We start from the raw sequence: 19690 nt of genomic DNA, 5'->3' as shown, positions 1-19690 counted from the left end.
GCCCGGGCTTGGGAGTCAGAGGTCATGGGTTCCGATCCCAGCTCCGACACTTCTCAGCTGTGTGACTTTGACCAAGTCACTTCACTTCTCTGTGCCTCAGTTCCCTCCTCTGTAAAATGGGGATGAAGACTGTGAGCACTAAGTGGAACAACCTGGTCACCTTGTATCCTCCCCAGAGCTTATAACAATGCTTTGCATATAGTAAGCACTTAATAAATACCATCATTATTAAAGATAACGCCAAGGTTATGGGACTGTGAGACAGGGAGGATGGGGGTGCTTTCAGCAGTGACAGGAAAAATCGAGGGAGGACAGGGATTGGGGGAAAGATAAGTTCTTTTTTGGCCATGTAAAGTTTGAGGTGTCAATGGGAGATCCAAGCAGAGATGTCTTGAAGGCAGGAGGAAATATGAGACTGCAGAGAGGGAGAGAGATCAGCGCTGGAGATGGGGATTTGGGGATCATCGATGTAGAGGTGGCAGTTGAAGTCATGGGAGCAAATGAGTGCTCTGTAGTTTCTACTTAACAACCAAAATAGTTGGCAAGATCATTAAGAGTTAGATTGGTCCACTGGGTGGAAAAACTGGGTTAGGAGAAAGGACAGGGAATTTTAGGAAGGAATTTAAGATTTGGAATAGTTGGAAGGATTGGACAGGAGAGTGTTGATCATTCGAGACATCACATCTACCAAATCTATTGGACTCTCCAAGCACTTCATAGGACAGTGCTCTGTTCTCATTAAGTGCTCAGTAAATACCAATGATTAATAATATTTCCATCCTGCTCTCTATTTCACTATCTCTGTCTCCCTCTGTGGATATTAGAAGGTAACTTTGTAAGCATTAGATTGGAAGGAAAAAAGATAACTATCACCCCATTGTCACTGTGCTCTACCAAATTCTTGGTTGATTGAACCATTGATGAAATGGCATTTTTTAGGTTCTTATGTTGTCTCAAACATAGCTCTTTTGTGCAGGAGAATAGGTTTGCATGTAATAATAATAACTATAGTATTTGTTAAGTGCTTACTATGTGTCACTGTACTGAGCTCTGGGGTGCATAGGAGCAAATCAGGTTAGACACAGTCCCTGTCCCACCTGGGGCTAACAGCCTTAATCCCCATTTTACAGATAACGTAACTGAGGCAAAGTGAAGTGACTTACCCAAGGTCACACAGCAGACAAGTGGCAGAGCATATCATAAGCTTCCATTTAGAAATTAGCAAAGATGATGACAGAAGTTAAAATGACTATTAACACATTAAGCATCAAATCTAATAGAATCCTTAATCAAGTTCTGGTTTCATAAAACAAACTAGAGGTCTCTAGACAATCAGAAATAATATTAACGAGGACTGGCTAGTATTTAACACATTTGGCTTCTAGGGATAGATTAAAATGAATGAAAGTTTCTGCAGAAAATATTTCATCTTTGACATAGCATTAATATAATATCAAGGCAGCTTCTGACAAGAAATAGATCACACAGTATTCATTTCGTCTTAGATCATTCAGAATCTTAGATTATCAAGGCTCTCCTTTACCTCAGAATGTGCTTGCGGGAAGATAAAAATCAAAATATCTAAAACTGGACTTCTGAGCCTATATATTTGAATAATGTAAATATCTGCAAAGAAAGAATTTCAGAAGCAACTTCAAAGTAGTCTTATAATTCTTTGAAGAATACTATTATGCAATGCTTACTGTTAAGATTGTTTACCTCACCTCTTCGGTAAATCTCTTTATATCTCTACTAAAAAGGGTTTTCATCTTGAGTCTCTAAAAGTCAAGTTTAACTCATATATATGGGCAACTCCCACTTTCTTCTTCAAACGTTTATTGTAAATTAATGAAATTTGAATGCACTGTTTAACATACTTGTTATGTGTTTAAGAGTTGAAATACAGAGCTGGATTATAAAACAAAAGCGATCCAAACCATTTACATCACAAAGTCACTAAACCTTCTGTACCCAATCGATCTATCAGTAGTATTCACTGACTACTTTTTTAGTGCTCTGCACACAGTAAGTCCCTCAATAATTACCACTTACTAATTGATTGCCCTTAATTGCCACTTACTAATTGATTATTGCCCTATGCTAAGCACTTGAGATATACAATAGTTAGGAGATGTGGTATAAGTAGAGTGTAGATGTACAAGAGATCAGACATATTTTTTATTCCAGAGACAGAATGCTGATAGGTGTAAAATCATGAATACAAGCAGACGCCTTAAATGATATGAAAGACTGTGTTCTTTAACAAAATCCAGGAATTAACAGCACTCAACTTAATTAGCAAGGGCGGTTTGCCAAAATTAGTCTTAATGTTGACATTTCAATATCAGCCCTACTTACCAGCAATTAACAGTATTTTTTTTTTGGAAGGAATGTATCTGTATCTCAAGTCAGTGTGACCTTCAGTTCCATTTTGTGTCTGTTTTCGGTATTTCAAGGAAAGATCCCTGTTGCAAGATACTGTTGTCACAACAGAGGATGAATAATTCCTTCTCATAAGCATGAATAGAAACAAAGTTCAGTAAGTTCTAAAGTCTTAGGGGAGAATAATCAATGCAGACATCTTGGATAATTAGTAATTGTAAAAAAAATAAATAAATAAAAGGCTTCCTCAGCTCTCGAGTCAGAAGTGTCCAGGTCAGTACACACTGCAACCTGAAAGCTTCCCACAGCTAATTGATGTCCTTCTTCCAAGTGTGTGGGTAGCTCAGAATAATTCCTGGTGGACAATACTTCCACAGTTGTCACTAATTGGTAGTCCTAATAAGAGTCTCAGCAGACTTACATTCAACCCAGAGCCTCCAGGCAGATTTGAATATCTATTGTCTGTAACCACACTTGCTAGTCTCCCCGCATAATCAAAAAAGAAAAATACCTAAAACAGGTTAACCTTATGCTCAGCACCAATTCCTAATACTAATAGCTGTCTTGGAAGGAAAGAGGAGACATTTCCAGTCCTCATGAACAAGCCCTTCGTTTCTGAATCTCCGTTCTTCAAATGTAGGGGGTATTAGTGGGAGATTTCATATATGCAACATAATTTTGGAAAATTTGAAAGAACCTCTCTCAGACATTGAGGACTCAGTTATGAATTAGAGACAAGACCTTGATTTGTCCTTGGATGTGAATAGGTAGCCAAAACCAGCTGGTGAGTGGATGTGAATTGCCTGAAGAAATTAATCAGTGATATTTCATTGATGAAGCTACTACCTCTACCTATGAGCTCTCACAACCAAGCATCTAGACTGTAGTCAACCAATTAACCGTATTCATTGAGTGCTTGCTTTGCACAAGACATTGTTTTAAGCACTTAGGAGAGTTCTACACAACTATATAACAGACACATTCCCTGCCCACTCTGTTATATTTGTTTAATATAATCTCCCAAGTAATTAATACAGTGCCCTGGACACAAGAAGTGCCAATAAATGCAATTGATTGCTAGATTTAGCTTCTTAAGATTATACAAGTCCAATATGACAATACCGGTTCCACAGTCTATAAATGGTCTATAAATTCAAGTTAAGGTGATTGCCTTCTTGATATTCAGTTCTATCACAATCTATCAGGCCTGAACTACCTGTTGCCATTGTATATTCTTCTGTGAAAGAAATAAAAAGACATCCTTGTCGCAGTTTAATTTGCTTAAGCTAAATCAATATATTTTTGAGGCAAGATAGCTATCCTCTAGGAAAATGGGTGGTCTTCTGGACAGGTAGAAAGAACAAGAAGACATTAGGGTAATTTAACTGAATGAGGTAATGAAATAGAAAAACAAACAATGAATTGCATTACTGTCTCAAAACTAAATATTGCAGTACTCTTTCAAAGTATAGTCTTTCAAGGGCTGTAATACTGAGAAAGTTATCAAAACCTTTCCCTTTTTCTCTCTCTATATTTCAGACAACTCTAGAGAATGTCTTTTAGCATACGTCGCCTACACAACATTTTTTTATTGTACAATGCACAATAAAATTAAGGAAAAATTTAGCAGGCATATTAGTCTCAGTGGGTATAAAGGATATCCTTCAGTGTCTAATCATTTTCCTTAGCAATTTTAACAATCATTCCAACAAAGGAGACAATACAGATTCTACAGGACTTTAAAATTGGAATTTAAACAGCAATTTCCCATTACGCTGCCTTACATCTCTCAGGGAAGAATGACAGTAGTGTTATATGGGTTTCAAGGTCAAAAGACAAAATGAAAACAAAAACCCTCAAACCCAAGAAATGTCAGCTTGTCAAAATACAAAATCTAGAAACCTAATTATTTGGGGTGTGATTTTTCAACCCATTTTCAATGTTCCCTTTTGGTTACATGTCCAACAAAGCTGCTTATTCTTTAACCCAATCTCAAACAGAATGAGGTGATTAGCTGTCAGGCTATAAACTCACCGGCCTAGATTATCTTGTTCCACAGAGTTTATATTTCTGAAGAAAAGTTTCTCCATCAATTTTGATACTTTTAAACATGTAATCAGTTTCTAAAAGCATTCAGATTTTAGAACTGAAAAGAAACTCAACAATGCAGCCAACCTAATCCCAGCCCTTAACTTCAACCATTTAAAACTAATGGTAAACATTTCCAGAGATAGACATTTCACTATCCCTTCAGTGACTTTTTTTGACTTAATCACCCACATATTGAAGATATTTTAACTCCCTGTCTCCATCTTTTGCCTCTACTGAAGTAGCATTGTCTTGAGGTTAGAACACAGGCCTGTGGGTAAGAAGACCTGGGTTCTAATTCCCTCTCCACCATTTGTTGCTGCGTGACCTTGGTGAACCATATGGTACAATTACCTTAAACTCTCTCCTGCGCCTATAAAGTCCCACCCTCCTCCTCTTCCCCCTTCAATTCTCCCATCTTTCCCAACAGTATCTCAAGGGGAAATCTTCCATGTCCTCTTGAAATCTACCTCTTCCATCTACGCTTGTGACCCATCTTTTCGCACATTATTGAATCAATCAATCAATCAATCATATTTATTGAGCGCTTACTATGTGCAGAGCACTGTACTAAGCGCTTGGGAAGTACAAATTGGCAACATATAGAGACAGTCCCTACCCAACATTGGGCTCACAGGCTAAACTGTGAACACTTGCCACCTCCATTTCCCCCACCTGAACACCATCTTCGATTGTTTCCTTTCCAGTGCTGCTTTCTTCACTGCCTTCAAATATTCCCATGTGTGTCCCTAGCCTAAAAAGACCTCCCTTGACCCTAACTCTCTGCCAATTATTGCCCCATCTCCCTCCTACTGTTTCTTTACAAACTCCCTGACTGAGTTTATAACTGCTGCTTCCACTTCCTCTCCTCCAATTCTCTTCTTGATCCCCTGCGATCAGACGTCCTTCCCCATTTTTCTCCACAGAAACATCCCTTACTGTAATCACCAATGATCTCCTTCTTGCCAAATTCAACATCCTCTCCTCCATCCTAATACTCCTGAGCCTCCAGCTGCCTTCAACACTGTAGACCACCCCCTTCTCGTGGAAACATGATCTAACCTTGGCTTCACTGATACTATCCTCTCCTGGCTCTCTTCCTCTCTCTGGCTGCTCTTTCTTAGTCTCTTTGACAGGCTCCTCCTCTGCCTCCCATCCTCTAACTGGCAGAGTTTCTCAAGGTTCAGTTCTGGGTCTCCTTCTATTCTCCATCTACACCCACTCTCTTGGAGAACTAATTCACTCCCACATTGGGAGTGGGATGGCTCCAAATCTCCCTCTCCACCGCCAACTTCTGTCTTTCTCTGTGGTCATTCACTTCTCCTTTTCTTCAGGACATCTCTGTTTGGTTGTCCCACCAGTACCGCAAACTGAACACATCCACAACTGAACTCTCCATCTCTCCTCTTGACTGTAAACTCATTGTGCCACTTGTCAGCTGTGTGACTTTGGGCAAGTCACTTAACTTCCCTGTGCCTCAGTTCCCTCGTTTGTAAAATGGGGATTAAGACTGTGAGCCCCCTGTGGGACAACCTCATCACCTTGTAACTTCCCCGGTGCTTAGACCAGTGCTTTGCACATAGTAAGGGCTTAATAAATGCCATTATTATTATTATTATTACTATTATTATTATTATTATTGTGAGCAAGGAATGCATCTACCAACTCCTGGTATTGTACTCTCCCAAGCACTTAGTTCAGTGTTGTGCACACAGTAAGCATTCAATAAATTGATTTATTTGTCTGATTTTGATTCCATACAAGTCTTGTGGAAAACCCTGTCTTCCACCAGTCTTTCCCATTTCAGTAGTCATCCCACCATCCTCCCTCTCTCACCAGTCCTTGATCTTGGAATTATACTCAACTCATCTCTCTCATTCAACTTGCATAATTACTTTGTTACCAAATTCTGTTGGTTTAATACACCACCCTTATAATCCACCCTTTCTGCACAATGCAAACTGCTACCACTACTACTACTAAAAATAATGGCATTTATTAAGCACTTACTATGTGCAAAGCACTGTTCTAAGCACTGGGGAGGCTACAAAGTGATCAGGTTGTCCCACAGAGGGCTCACAGTCAATCCCCATTTTACAGATGAGGCAACTGAGGCCCAGAGAAGTTAAGTGACTTGCCCAAAGTCACCCACTGACAATTGGCAGAGCCGGGGTTTGAACCCATGACCTCTGACTCCAAAGCCCGGGCTCTTTTCACTGAGCCATGCTGCTTCTCTAAATCATAAACCAAGTACAGCTATATCTGTGAACACCTGGTTTTCTAACATTGTACCTTGAAGGATTTTCATTCATTCTATAAAATCTGTAACAGTATTCAGTATAATTACACAGCCTTATCTAGACGTTCTGCATTTCAGAAGAAGGGCAGTTAGGCTCCATTGAATAGTCTTGTGGGTAAGAATGATGACATTTATTAAGTACTGACTGTGCAGCACGCGCTGGTTTAACTTTGAGACGCATAGTCCTTTTTCACAATAGGCATCGAGTCTAAGTTGGAGCCATAAATGGGTAGCTTCTCCATTCAGAGAAGCAGCATGGCATAATAGGTAGAGCACGGGCTTCAGAGTCAAAAAGTCATGGGTTCTAATCCCAGCTCACCACTTGTCTGCTGTATGACCTTGGGCAAGTCGCTTCCCTTCTCTCTGCCTCAGTTACCTCATCTGTGAAATGGGGATTGAGACTGTGAGCCCCAAGGTGGACAGTACTATGTCATTACAGTGCCTGGCACAGAGTAGGCCCTTAACAAATATCACTCTTATTTGTTCCCCGTGTAAAAATGGGGAAAATGAGGCACAAAACAGTTAAGTGACTTGCCCCAGGTCACACAGCAGGAAATTGGCAGAGCCTGATTTCTTGATGCCAAGTTCCATACTCTTTGCACTAGACCACACTGCCTCTCATTCTTCCAGTGTACTTCAGAGGATGCCGGACATGAAATCAATCAATCAATCAATCAATCAATCAATTGTATTTATTGAGCGCTTACTGTGTGCAGAGCACTGTACTAAGTGCTTGGGAATTACAAGCTGGCAACATATAGAGACAGTCCCTACCCAACAGTGGGCTCACAGTCGAGAAGGGGGAGACAGAGAACAAAACCAAACATACTAACAAAATAAAATAAATAGAATAGATAGGTACAAGTAAAATAAATGAATAAATAGAGTAATAAGTATGTACAAACATATATACATATATACAGGTGCTGTGGGGAAGGGAAGGAGGTAAGATGGGGGGGATGGAGAGGGGGACGAGGGGGAGAGGAAGGAAGGGGCTCAGTCTGGGAAGGCCTCCTGGAGGAGGTGAGCTCTCAGTAGGGCCTTGAAGGGAGGAAGAGAGCTAGCTTGGCAAATGGGCAGAGGGATTGGGGGCATTCCAGGCCCGGGGGATGACGTGGGCTGGGGGTCGACGGCGGGACAGGCGAGAACGAGGTACGGAGAGGAGATTAGCGGCAGAGGAGCGGAGGGTGCAGGGTGGGCTGGAGAAGGAGAGAAGGGAGGTGAGGTAGGAGGGGGCGAGGTGACGGACAGCCTTGAAGCCTAGGGTAAGGAGTTTCTGCCTGATGCGCAGATTGATTGGTAGCCACTGGAGATTTTTGAGGAGGGGAGTAACATGCCCAGAGCATTTCTGGACAAAGACAATCCAGGCAGCAGCGTGAAGTATGGATTGAAGTGGGGAGAGACACGAGGATGGGAGATCAGAGAGAAGGCTGATGCAGTAGTCCAGACGGGATAGGATGAGAGCTTGAAAGAGCAGGGAAGTGGTTTAGATGGAGAGGAAAGGGCGGATCTTGGCAATGTTGCGGAGCTGAGACCGGCAGGTTTTGGTGACGGTTTGGATGTGAGGGGTGAATGAGAGAGTGGAGTAGAGGAAGTACAAGAAGTGGGAAGAGTATTTCAGGTGGAACCTCGAGATCGTTTACCAGAAATTGTCGAAGGCCTCCGGCCTAGCCCTGAACATAATCTCTTCAGAAATGCAAATAGTCTCATTATGGCTCTCATTGCCAATTCTCTCAGATGACTACAGATTACTGATCAGACCTGCACTTTGGCATTCCGCAGAGAAATTGCACTCCCCTGAATTGTTTGTCTTTAATTAAATATACAGATGAAGTTATCACACACATGTTCACAAGCCACTGTCTAATCACCTATAGTAGTGGATTATTTCCTGGTTTCTTGGTTGCACCCGTTAAAAATTAATTGTATCATTTACGTCATTTCCAGGCTCAGGAGTCTCTTCTGAATCTAGTGGACTTTGAAAAATGTCATTTAAAGGTTCACTTTATCACTTATCTGTACTTTGTGATTTATCTAAATGTATCTTATCTTTCTATCACCAATTCTGTTCTTTCCACTGTCCCTATCTTCTCTGTCATCCCAAGAAAATGGAACTCTACACAACCCTACCTTATCCCATTTTCCAAAGCAGTGGAATCACTCTTACTATTAGGGTTCTAGTATTTAATTATCTGAATCAGAAAATGAAATAGAAACTAAAAATCGTGCACTATTTCCCCTGCTGCCAATAGCACCTAGTGAGCACAAACCACATTTTAAAATCTTCGCTCTCTGGATTTGACACAAGAATGAAGATTTCTCTTTATCAATGAATGTGCAAAATTTTACTTTTCAGTGTTTGGATCCTTGTCAACTCAACATGTTCTAGCATTTCATTTTTCTCATTAATATTCTGTGCAATTCCCCCTACTGGCTATCTTCTCTAGCTTAAGGGTTTTAAACACTCAGTCAGTTTATTGAGAGAAGACAAAGTCATAGTGGTTTAACAAGAGCCAACTGCTGAGTTTTGGGGTTTTTTTTTTAGTTCACTAATGAGCTGTTGAATATTTCAGCCATTATCATTTTGTGGCTCTCACCAAAGAAATTCCACTTAGCATTAAGAGAAGAAAGATAATGTTTAATAGACATAGGGACAAAAATGATTTTGGGGGTTTCCCCTCATAATGGAAAAGACAGGCAGTAAGCTAAACTAGTAGGGGAAAGATGAGGAATGTTGTCTTGGCTATTTTTAGGTAAAGGTGACTCTAGATTGTAAACTCCTTGTGGGCAGAAATTGAGTGTACCAATTCTGTTGTACTGTACTTTCCTAAGAGCTTAGTACAGTACTCTGCAAACAGCAAGCTGTCAATAAATACCTTAGTTGATTGATTGGTTGATTGATTGGAGTGGAAGGAAATCCAGTAGACAACTATTGTAGAGAACAGAAAAATCAAGACAGGAGAGAAGATTAATAAAGGTTGAATACATGCAATCCTCAACTTTTTACCATTCATTTTAACTAACTTAAAACCATCTTGCCACATGTTAAGTTCATTCACTCTTGTCCCGTTAATGAAGGGTATGAAGAACAGTTCGTAAGGCGCCTTTTATATAATAGTGATGACATTTAGTAAACACTTTGTGACAAGCATACGGTAGATTCAGGATAATCAGATAGGACAGATTCCCTGGTCAACACCACAGAGTTCATTGGATGAGTAGGAGAGAGAAGGCATGCCTCCATCTCTGTTGAACATCATGCTGTTGTAACCACCTCCTTAATTATCAAGGTTATTCCAAATTCAAATGTTGTAGGGCATAAAAAATAAAAAAAAGTTCATAAATTTTAAGGTTAATCATTTCCAATGTTTTATTAGCTGGGAGAGAAGCTGGGTAGTTTTCTCTGATATAGAGATTTAAAGCTTTCATAAAGCCCTGATTGGGTCTTCATAAAATCTTAATGGGTTTTGTGAACTGAGGGAGAGGAATGCTAATGTTTGTCTTACTGCCGCAAAACAATTCAAGGATAAGATCGTTACTCTAACCACCGTGGATCTTCTGACCAGAGCATCAGCCAATCACTTGTTCAACTAGTGGCTAAAGTGAAGGTAGGACAGTTATTTCAAATTCTAGATTGTGAGCCCATTGTTGGGTAGGGACCGTCTCTATCTGTTGCCAATTTGTGCTTCCCAAGTGCTTAGTACAGTGCTCTGCACACAGTAAGCACTCAATAAATACGATTGAATGAATGAAATAATTCAGCTTTTGTTGTATCATATTAACTGTAGGGATTAAGCAGGAAGCAGCATTGCCTAACCCTCTCAGGGTCACACCTGGAGAGTTTCCAGTACTCTTCCAGTCTTGACTATGAGAGGGAGAGTCAAGCAGAGGCCTATCCATTCCAGTCCTAGCTTGGGCAGTGGCTAGCGAGTGGAAAGCAATCTGCTACAAGTCAAAACTCACTGGTGCTGCAGCAGCATGGGAGAGACTCGAGGGTGAAGACTCGAGTTTACTGTGCGGAAGGAGGCAATGGTAAACCACTTCTGTATTTTTCCAAGAAAACTCTATGGATCCACTACCAGCACGATTGCAGATGGAGGTGGGGCATTCTTGGAGAGATGTGTCCGTGGTCACTATGGGTCGGACATGATTCAACCTCATGAGACAACAACAACAACAAGAAGCATGGCCTAATGGTTAGATCACTGACATGGGGGTCAGAAGGACTTGGGTTCTAATTGCGTCTGCTGTGTGACCTTGGACAAGTCACTTAACTTCTCAGTGCCTAGGTTACCTCATCTGCAAAATGGCGAAATAGACTGTAAGACTTATGTTGAACATGGATTGTGTCCAACCTGATTATCTCCATGGCTCAGTGGAAAGAGCCCGGGCTTTGGAGTCAGTGGTCATGGGTTCAAATCCTGGCTCTGCCAATTGTCAGCTGTGTGACCTTGGGCAAGTCACTTCACTTCTCTGGGCCTCAGTTCCCTCATCTGTAAAATGGGGGTTGACTGTGAGCCCCCCGTGGGACAACCTGATCACCTTGTATCCCCCCAGTGCTTAGAACAGTGCTTTGCTCATAGTAAGTGCTTAATAAATGCCATCATTATTATTATTATTATTGTCTCATATCTCCCATTGTTGGGTAGGGATTGTCTCTATCTGTTGCTGAATTGTACTTTCTAAGCACTTAAAAGTGTACTTTCTAAGCACACAGTAAGCGCTCAATAAATATGACTGAATGAGTGAATCTATCCAGGGCTTAGTAGAATGACTGGCACGCAGTAATCACTTAGCAAATATCGTGAAAAAAAGCGACCAGATCCCTTCCAGTGTTCAAGAGCTATAAAATCTTGATCATTATTATCATCCTCAGAGTAATAAGTATTATACACCAATTCTTCCATGACACAGTGACTATGTTCTTGTAAAGCCTTGAAGTAAGCAGCATGCACGTTTTAGTAAGCTCTGTATTTGACAGGAGTCACATAAACACGGACCATTTCATTCATTCATTCATTCAATCATATTTATTGAGCACTTACTGTGTGCAGAGCACTGTACTAAGCACTTGGAAAGTAACCGATAGAAACAGCCCTACCCAACAACAGGCTGCAATTGTTCTGGTAGAGGATCCTAAGAGTTTTCTTGGTAAAAATATGGAAGTGGTTTTCCATTGTCTCCTTCCGCATTTGTCTTCTTCCACTGCATTGCTCTATATCTAAACAGGCTTCCATTGTCGAACATTCACCAGTTCCTTAAAATTCTACTTAAATGCATAATCAGGATGCTTTCTGCCAGATCTGAGGGGATATATTGGAGTCCCCATTTTACAGATGAAGAAACTGAGGCACAGATACGAGACTTGTCCAAGGTCACACAGCAGGCAAGTTTATCTTGTACCTACCCCTGCGCTTAGTACACTGCCTGGCCCATAGTAAGTGCTTAACAGATATCACTAAAAGAAAATAAAAGAGGCAGAGCCAGGATGAGAACCCAGGTTCTCTGATTCCCAGGCCTGTGTTCTTTCCAACTTGTGGGACGTGAAATTGAAAGATAAGTTTACTTCAGCTTAGACGATTTTGATTTGTAGCCCACATCTGGCCTGTAAATTAATGGGGTGCTTAAAGTTTCCCTGCCATAATGACAAATAGCTTGAATAATTCAATCTAGAAATTTTTGTGATTGAGGATTGTTTCATTTTTATGGAAACAGTGTGTCCCGGGAAGCAGTACGGCCTAATGAAAATCCCTCTTTTCCCCTTTATGTGTTCCCTCACCATCAACTGTACAGTTGCTGCATGCTCACTAAGCACTTTGATACTCATGCCAGCCCCATAGCACTTAGGTAAATAGCAGTCAATCATATTTATTGAGCGCTTGCTGTGTGCAGAGCTCCATATTAAGCACCTGGAAAGAACGTGAACTCGGGAGTCAAAGAACCTGGCTTCCAATCCCAGCTCTGCTGCTTGTCTGCTTTATGACCTGGGGCAAATCACTTAACTTGTCTGTACCTCAGTTTCCTCATCTGTAAAATAAAGATTGAATCCTAATCCCTCCTATCTAGTCTGTGAGTCCCAGGTGGGACAGGGACTGTGTCTTAGTGGAAAAAGCACAGGCTTGGGAATCAGAGGGAATGGGTTCTAATCCCGCCTTGCCACTTGTCTGCTCTGTGACTTTGGGCAAGTCACTTAACTCGGGGCAAGTCAACTTTGGGCAAGTCACTTAACTTGAAGCAGCATGGCTCAGTGGAAAGAGCCCAGGCTTGGGAGTCAGAGGTCATGGGTTCAAATCCCTGCTCTGCCACTTGTCAGCTGTGTGACTTTGGGCAAGTCACTTCACTTCACGGTGCCTCAGTTCCCTCATCTGTAAAATGAGGATGAGGACTGTGAGCCCCATGGGGGACAACCTGATCACCTTGTAACCTACCCAGCGCTTAGAACAGTGCTTGGCACATAGTAAGCACTTAAGAAATGCCATTATTATTATTATTAACTTAACTTAATTATTATTAACGTCTCTGTGCCTCAGTTCCCTCATCTGTAAAATGGGGATTAAGACTGTGAGCCCCGCGTGGGACAACCTGAGAACCTTGTATTTACCCCAGCATTTAGAACAGTACTTGGCACATAGTAAGTGCTTTAACAAATACCACCATTATTATTATTAACATTATTATTATTATTATTATTAACCTTGTATCTACTCTGGGACTTTGAATTGTGTGTGGCACATAGTAAGCAGTTAACAAATACTATTATTATTACAATAAAACAGATTCTTTCTACTCTACTATTTCCCCTGTATGTAACCCAGCACTAGGATGGAATTAGAACCCAGGTCTTCCTGATTCCCAGACCCATGCTTTTTCCAGTAGGCCATGCTGCTCCTCAGCTGTACTAAGTGCCTAGGAAAATACAGTATGACAGAATTCGTTCCCTGCCCAGAATGAACTTACAGTCTACAGGCAATAAAAGTTGTAATAACAGTTAGGCACTTCCTGCTCACAGATATTAATATTTATTTTAATAAATCAGCTTCTGGTATGTAAGCTCCTTTTTGGTGGAGATAGTTTCTACCAAATCAATTGTAATATATTCTCTCAAGCGTTTAGTACAATGAATGTAAGCTCATTTTGAGCAGGATTCTATTAACTCCGTTGTATTGTACTCTCCCAATCACTTAGTACAGTGCTCTGACACGGTAAATGCTTAATAAATACCCCTGATTACAGTCAGGGAGATTGGGTTCTAATCTCAGCTCCGCTACCTTCCTGCAGTGTGGCCTTAAGCAAGTCATTTAAATTATCTTTACCTCAGTTTCCTCATCTGAAATGCCTTGTTTTCCCTCCCACCTAGACCATGAGAGTCATCTGTCACCGTGACTCGATCTGATCTGACCTAAATAACCTGTACCTGCCCCAGTGCTTAGTATACGTTTGTCACAAGGTAACTGCTCAACAAATTCCACAATTATTACTTTGTTTCATTCATTCAATCATATTTATTGAGCGCGTACTGTGTGCACAGCACTTCAGTTTGATCATGTAAGATTAGGCCACACAGAGATCACAATCCAAACTCAACTGGATAGAGAAATCTCCATGGCAAGTTGATCATTTTTACCCACATCTATAATCATAGAACATTTTCAGAAAATCTTTTATGAAAATGCAGTTGCAGTTTGTGCAGAAAAGAAGGGGAGACCTGAGAGGGAAAATAAGGGCACCCCAGATTCAGTGTTATGTCTTATAAAACTGAAGAAGTAAAATGGGCTCTGTAGGACTTCAGTGCACAGCGCAGCTCAGGGAGGATTTCAGCATCAAAGATTCAAGTGGGAAGAGGTGTCAAGAGTTCATCACATCAAACATTTCCACTGTTGAAAGCTGATACCCCCTTGACAATGTTGGGTCAATCTGAGATTAAGTTTAGTTTGGCTTTCCATTAACTTTGTCTTGACTTTGTCTTGATATATAATAGATAACTCCTAAGTGTATAAGTTACCCATTTCACTATCCCATATTTTTTAAAAATAGTATCTGTTAAGTGCTTACCATGTGCCATTCATTCCATCATATTTATTGAGCACTTACTGTGTGCAGAGTACTGAACTAGGATCTGGGTTAGATAGAAGATAATCTGGTTGGACACAGTCTGTGTACCACATGGGGCTGACAGTCTTAATCCCCATTTTACAGGTGAGGTACCTGAGGCACAGAAAAGAGGAGTGTCTTGCCCAAGGTCACACAGCAGACAAGTGACAGAGCTGGGATTAGAACCCAGGTCCTCTGACTCCCAGTCCACTAAGTGACGCTGCATCTCAAATTTAATTTCTGGCTTGATCTGGCTTTTCTTGGCCCTATTCACCTTCCTGCAGTTTTTCTGACTATAAGGATAAGCAGCATGACTCAGTGGAAAGAGCCCAGACTTTGGAGCCAGAGATCATGGGTTCAAATCCCGGCTCTGCCAACTGTGAGCCGTGTGACTTTGGGCAAGTCACTTCACTTCTCTGGGCCTCAGTTACCTCATCTGTAAAATAAGGATTAAGACTGTGAGCCCCCCGTGGGATAACCTGATCACCTTGTAACCTTCCCAGCGCTTAGAATAGTGCTTTGAATATAGTAAGCATTTAATAAATGCCATTATTATTATTATTATTATTTGTACAGTCTCCGCTCACACTCTCTCGTCCCCGCCAGGCACAATCCCCCTGCTGTACAAAGGGCAACGGAGATTAAACAGGCAGGTTGTAGCACACTGCAACACACTGTAGCACACTGTAAAGGTCTTTGCTCACATTATCCAGCTCCAGGGAAAAATGATATTATACCTATGTCCTCTGATTCCCAGAGCAGTGCTCTTTCCACTGGACTAAAAAGGCTAAGGTTTATCAATCATTACTCCAACTTCATCTGCCCCTAATTGGTTCTTCGGTTAAAAACCTTAAATACTGATAGCGTAGACCTACCAAGCATTCGCAGACTTCTGTTGACTTTACTCATCCGCCAAGGTGGATTGGAGGTTGGACATTGGGAGGAATTCTATTTATTTAAAGGTACAGATTCTATGTGTACCCAAATGTATTGTACACACATTCACAAAATGCTGCTGAAGATTACTCAAATCCTTAAAGTGTCAGCAGAAATGAATTTTGACATTCTATCAATTAATCTTCTCCTACACATGGCACTGAAAAACAGATTTTCTGTGTGAAGATAATCTGTCTTATTTAATTTGCATTTACTGTGCAGAATACTGTACTAAGCACTTGGGAGAGTACAATATAACAAAGCTGTCAGACATGTTCACCGCCCATAGTGAGATTACGGTCTAGTGGCAGAGACAGACTTTCATATAAATTAATCAATAAATAGGGATGCTGCAAGATGTAGTGGAGAGAGCAAGGGCTTGGGAGTTAGAAGGTCATGAGTTCTAATCCCAGCTCCACCACTTGTCTGCTGTGTGACCTTGGGCAAGTCACTTCATTTCTCTGTGCCTCAGTTTCCTCATCTGTAAATTGGGGATTGAGACTGTGAGCCCCACGTGGGACAAGGGACTGTGTACAATCCAAATTGCTTGTATCCACCCCAGCACTTAGTACAGTGTCTTGCAGATAGTAAGCCCTTAGCAATGACCATGATGATGATTATTAAATAAATTATGGATTCATAGATAAGTGCCATGGGGCTGAGGGACGGGTTAATCAAGTGAGCAAATCCAAGTGGGAAGGGAACACAGAAGGGAGTGGGAGAAGAAGAAATGAAGATTTAGTTGGAGAAGGACTTAGAAGTCATTATATATAATATATATCATAATAATAATAATAATAGTAATGGCATTTGTTAAGCACTTACTATGTGCAAAGCACTGTTCTAAGCACTGGGGGAGATACGAGTTGATCACGTTGTCCCATGTGGGGCTCACAGTCTTAATCCCCATTTTACAGATGAGGTCACTGAGGCTCAGAGAAGTTAAGTGACTTGCCCAAAGTCACACAGCAGACATGTGGGGGAGTCGGGATTAGATCCCATGACCTCTGACTCCCAAACCTGGGCTCTTTCCATTGAGCCATGCTACTTCTCTCTATATATAATATATAAGTTTATATAAGTATATACAAGCATAATATATAATATATAGAAGTATATATAACAATATTGCTAATGATAATAATAATAATAATAATAATAATAATAATAGTAGTAGTAATGGCATTTGTTAAGCACTTCCTATGTGACAAGCACTGTTTTAAGTGCTGGGATAGATTTATGTTGCCGACTTGTACTTCACAAGTGCTTAGTACAGTGCTCTGCACACAGTAAGTGCTCAATAAATATGATTGAATGAATGAATGAATAAAATTTAATTAGGTTAGCATAGTTCTTGTCCCATATGAGGCTCACCAGTCTAAGTGAAAGATGAATCATTTTCATAATGTGGAAAAGAGAAAACAACTGCCCTCTTTATCCCCTGAATTGAACCAACATTCCAATTAATGTATATTGGAATTGGAAAACCCTCTGTAAAAGGAAAGAAAGTGTTGCTCAGTGGCAAGTGTCCGGGATTGGGGGTCAGAGGTCATGGGTTCTAACCCTGGCTCCACTGCTTGTCAGCTGTGTGACTTTGGGCAAGTCACTTCACTTCTCTGTGCCTGTTACCTCATCTGTAAAATGGGGATCAAGACTTTGAGGCCCACGTGGGACAATCTGATCTCCTTTCATCCTTGTATCCACCCCAGAGCTTTGAACAGTGCTTTGCACATAGTAAGTGCTTAACAAATGCCATCATTACTATGATTATTAAGTCCAAAATTCATTTTTCCTCTTAGTCCAACTGTTTTTACATGGTTCTCTTCTTTTCTATCCCTTCTAACTCTGATCCATACTCTAAAAAGTGTACTTGAAAAATATATTCTAGAAACATGTTACCAATAAATTGACAAGTACTAGAGAAATGTTGGGGTAGGAAGGTATGTAGGATTGTGGGGGGTTTTCAATGTCAGCTTTGACGTATTTGTCAACTGCAGTGCAAATGGAACCAGCGATGGTTTGGTAGAGTTGAGGTTCTTATTGGTTGAAAAGGAAATAAAAGCACTTTCACTCATTTGGAGAAGGGGAAATCTTTACGACGTTTCTTTACAGACAACACCACGGGTGTAATTTTAAGCTTTCAAAACCTGGGACAAGTCACTCTAGTTTTAGTCAAAATAAAGAAGAAGTGTTTATAAATAGAGGGCAGGCTCTGAGCACTTCCCTAGGAGCTCAATTTGAGAAATACCCTTTGCGTGTTCTAAGTAGAAGGAAACCTTTTAGCTGTGGGTCTTCTTTGAGAGCAATCCTGTACACATTATAGCCAATATGAAAGAATTTGAAGAATCGAACATCACTTTAATGTGAATTATCACTGCTGTGCTTGTGAAGATTAGAACTAGAAGCGATTGATCAGATTGTAGTTAGTAGAATCCATACTCTAATCCATATTCCAAGAATCAGTAGGAAGTCCTTCCATGAAGCAGTTTCATAAGAAATCCCCGAAAGGATGCTCAGTGTTGACTACTTTCTTTTATGCCTCCACATTTTGATATTTTATAGCATGAAATTAAATTGGCGTGCCTACAATTATTTTTATCTTTGTAGAGTGTTCTTGCAGAGATCCAACTTTACATACCCAGTCACAGAAACCTAGTTGTGTTATATGCCATATATATGAATATGTTCTTTTATAAATGTAAAAAAGACTTTCTTTGAGAGTTTGCTCTGAAACTCTGCTCCCCGAACCACAATACCCAACTGCTTTTATTCACGTTTGACTTCTTCTGGTCAGATGATGGATCTGGCTCAAAAGGTGTGAGAGTGTTGGAATATTAAGTATGGGCGGGTGGTCATGAATTATATTTACATCCACATAATAAAGAAAAAACAGCATTTTCCAAAAAAGCATTACTCTATTACTACTGTATTTTATTTATTTCTTTATTACTACTTTTATTTATTACTCCTGCTACTTTTACTTATTGTTACTTTATAGTATTACTATACACTGGGTGTTACTGCCGATGTCTGCTGTTTATAGTTACATAACTAGGGACCATCTCTATATGTTGCCAACTTGAAGCAGCGTGGCTCAGTGGAAAGAGCCCGGGCTTTGGAGTCAGAGGTCGTGGGTTCAAATCCCGGCTCCGCCAACTGTCAGCTGTGTGACTTTGTGCAAGTCACTTCACTTCTCTGTGTCTCAGTTACCTCATCTGTAAAATGGGGATTAAGACTGTGAGCCCCGCGTGGGACAACCTGATCACCTTGTATCCCCCCAGCGCTTAGAACAGTGCTTTGCACATAGTAAGTGCTTAATAAATGCAAAAAAATAACCTTGTACTCCCCAAGTGCTCAGTACAGTGTTTTGCACACAGTAAATATGAATGAATGAATGAATAACACCCTGGTACAAAATGAACTTTGAATTCAGTGATTTCCCTGGGCATCTAGACCTTTATTTCAGAAATTTAAGAGTGGTTTTCCCAGCACTGATTTACAGTTAAAAGATTACGAATGCAAGGACATTAAAGGGTTGGACATCACCCAACCCCGCTGCTCAGAGCGAAGCGAGGAGGCCTTGGGCTCCTGTCATGATCATCATCATCATCATCATCACCATCAATCATATTTATTGAGCGCTTACTATGTGCAGAGCACTGTACTAAGCGCTTGGGAAGTACAAATTGGCAACATATAGAGACAGTCCCTACCCAACAGTGGGCTCACAGTCTAAAAGGGGGATTGTCATCCTGTTCTGACCCGGGGTTCTGGATGAGGCTGGCGCCTGCCATTCGGAGACTCCAGCTTAGTCAATGAGACCCTTAACCAGTCTAGCGGAGGGAAAATATTCACCTTGCCGACAGCTCTGTGGACACCAAGGGGACGTCTTGG

At 40.8% G+C, this 19690-nt stretch overlaps 1 non-coding gene across 1 annotated transcript; it reads left to right on the top strand.

The window, feature by feature from the left end:
• The first annotated feature begins 10584 nt into the window (after positions 1–10584).
• Positions 10585–10722, top strand: LOC119920116. The gene has a single exon (XR_005447881.1). It is a non-coding gene; the product is annotated as a small nucleolar RNA SNORA7 (small nucleolar RNA).
• The last annotated feature ends 8968 nt before the right edge of the window (positions 10723–19690 follow it).

This window comes from Tachyglossus aculeatus, chromosome X1 (genome assembly GCF_015852505.1).
Source record: "Tachyglossus aculeatus isolate mTacAcu1 chromosome X1, mTacAcu1.pri, whole genome shotgun sequence".
Lineage (NCBI taxonomy): Eukaryota > Metazoa > Chordata > Mammalia > Monotremata > Tachyglossidae > Tachyglossus > Tachyglossus aculeatus.
Note: the sequence above shows the minus strand (reverse complement) of the source record. Positions and strands in the feature narration are given on the sequence as shown.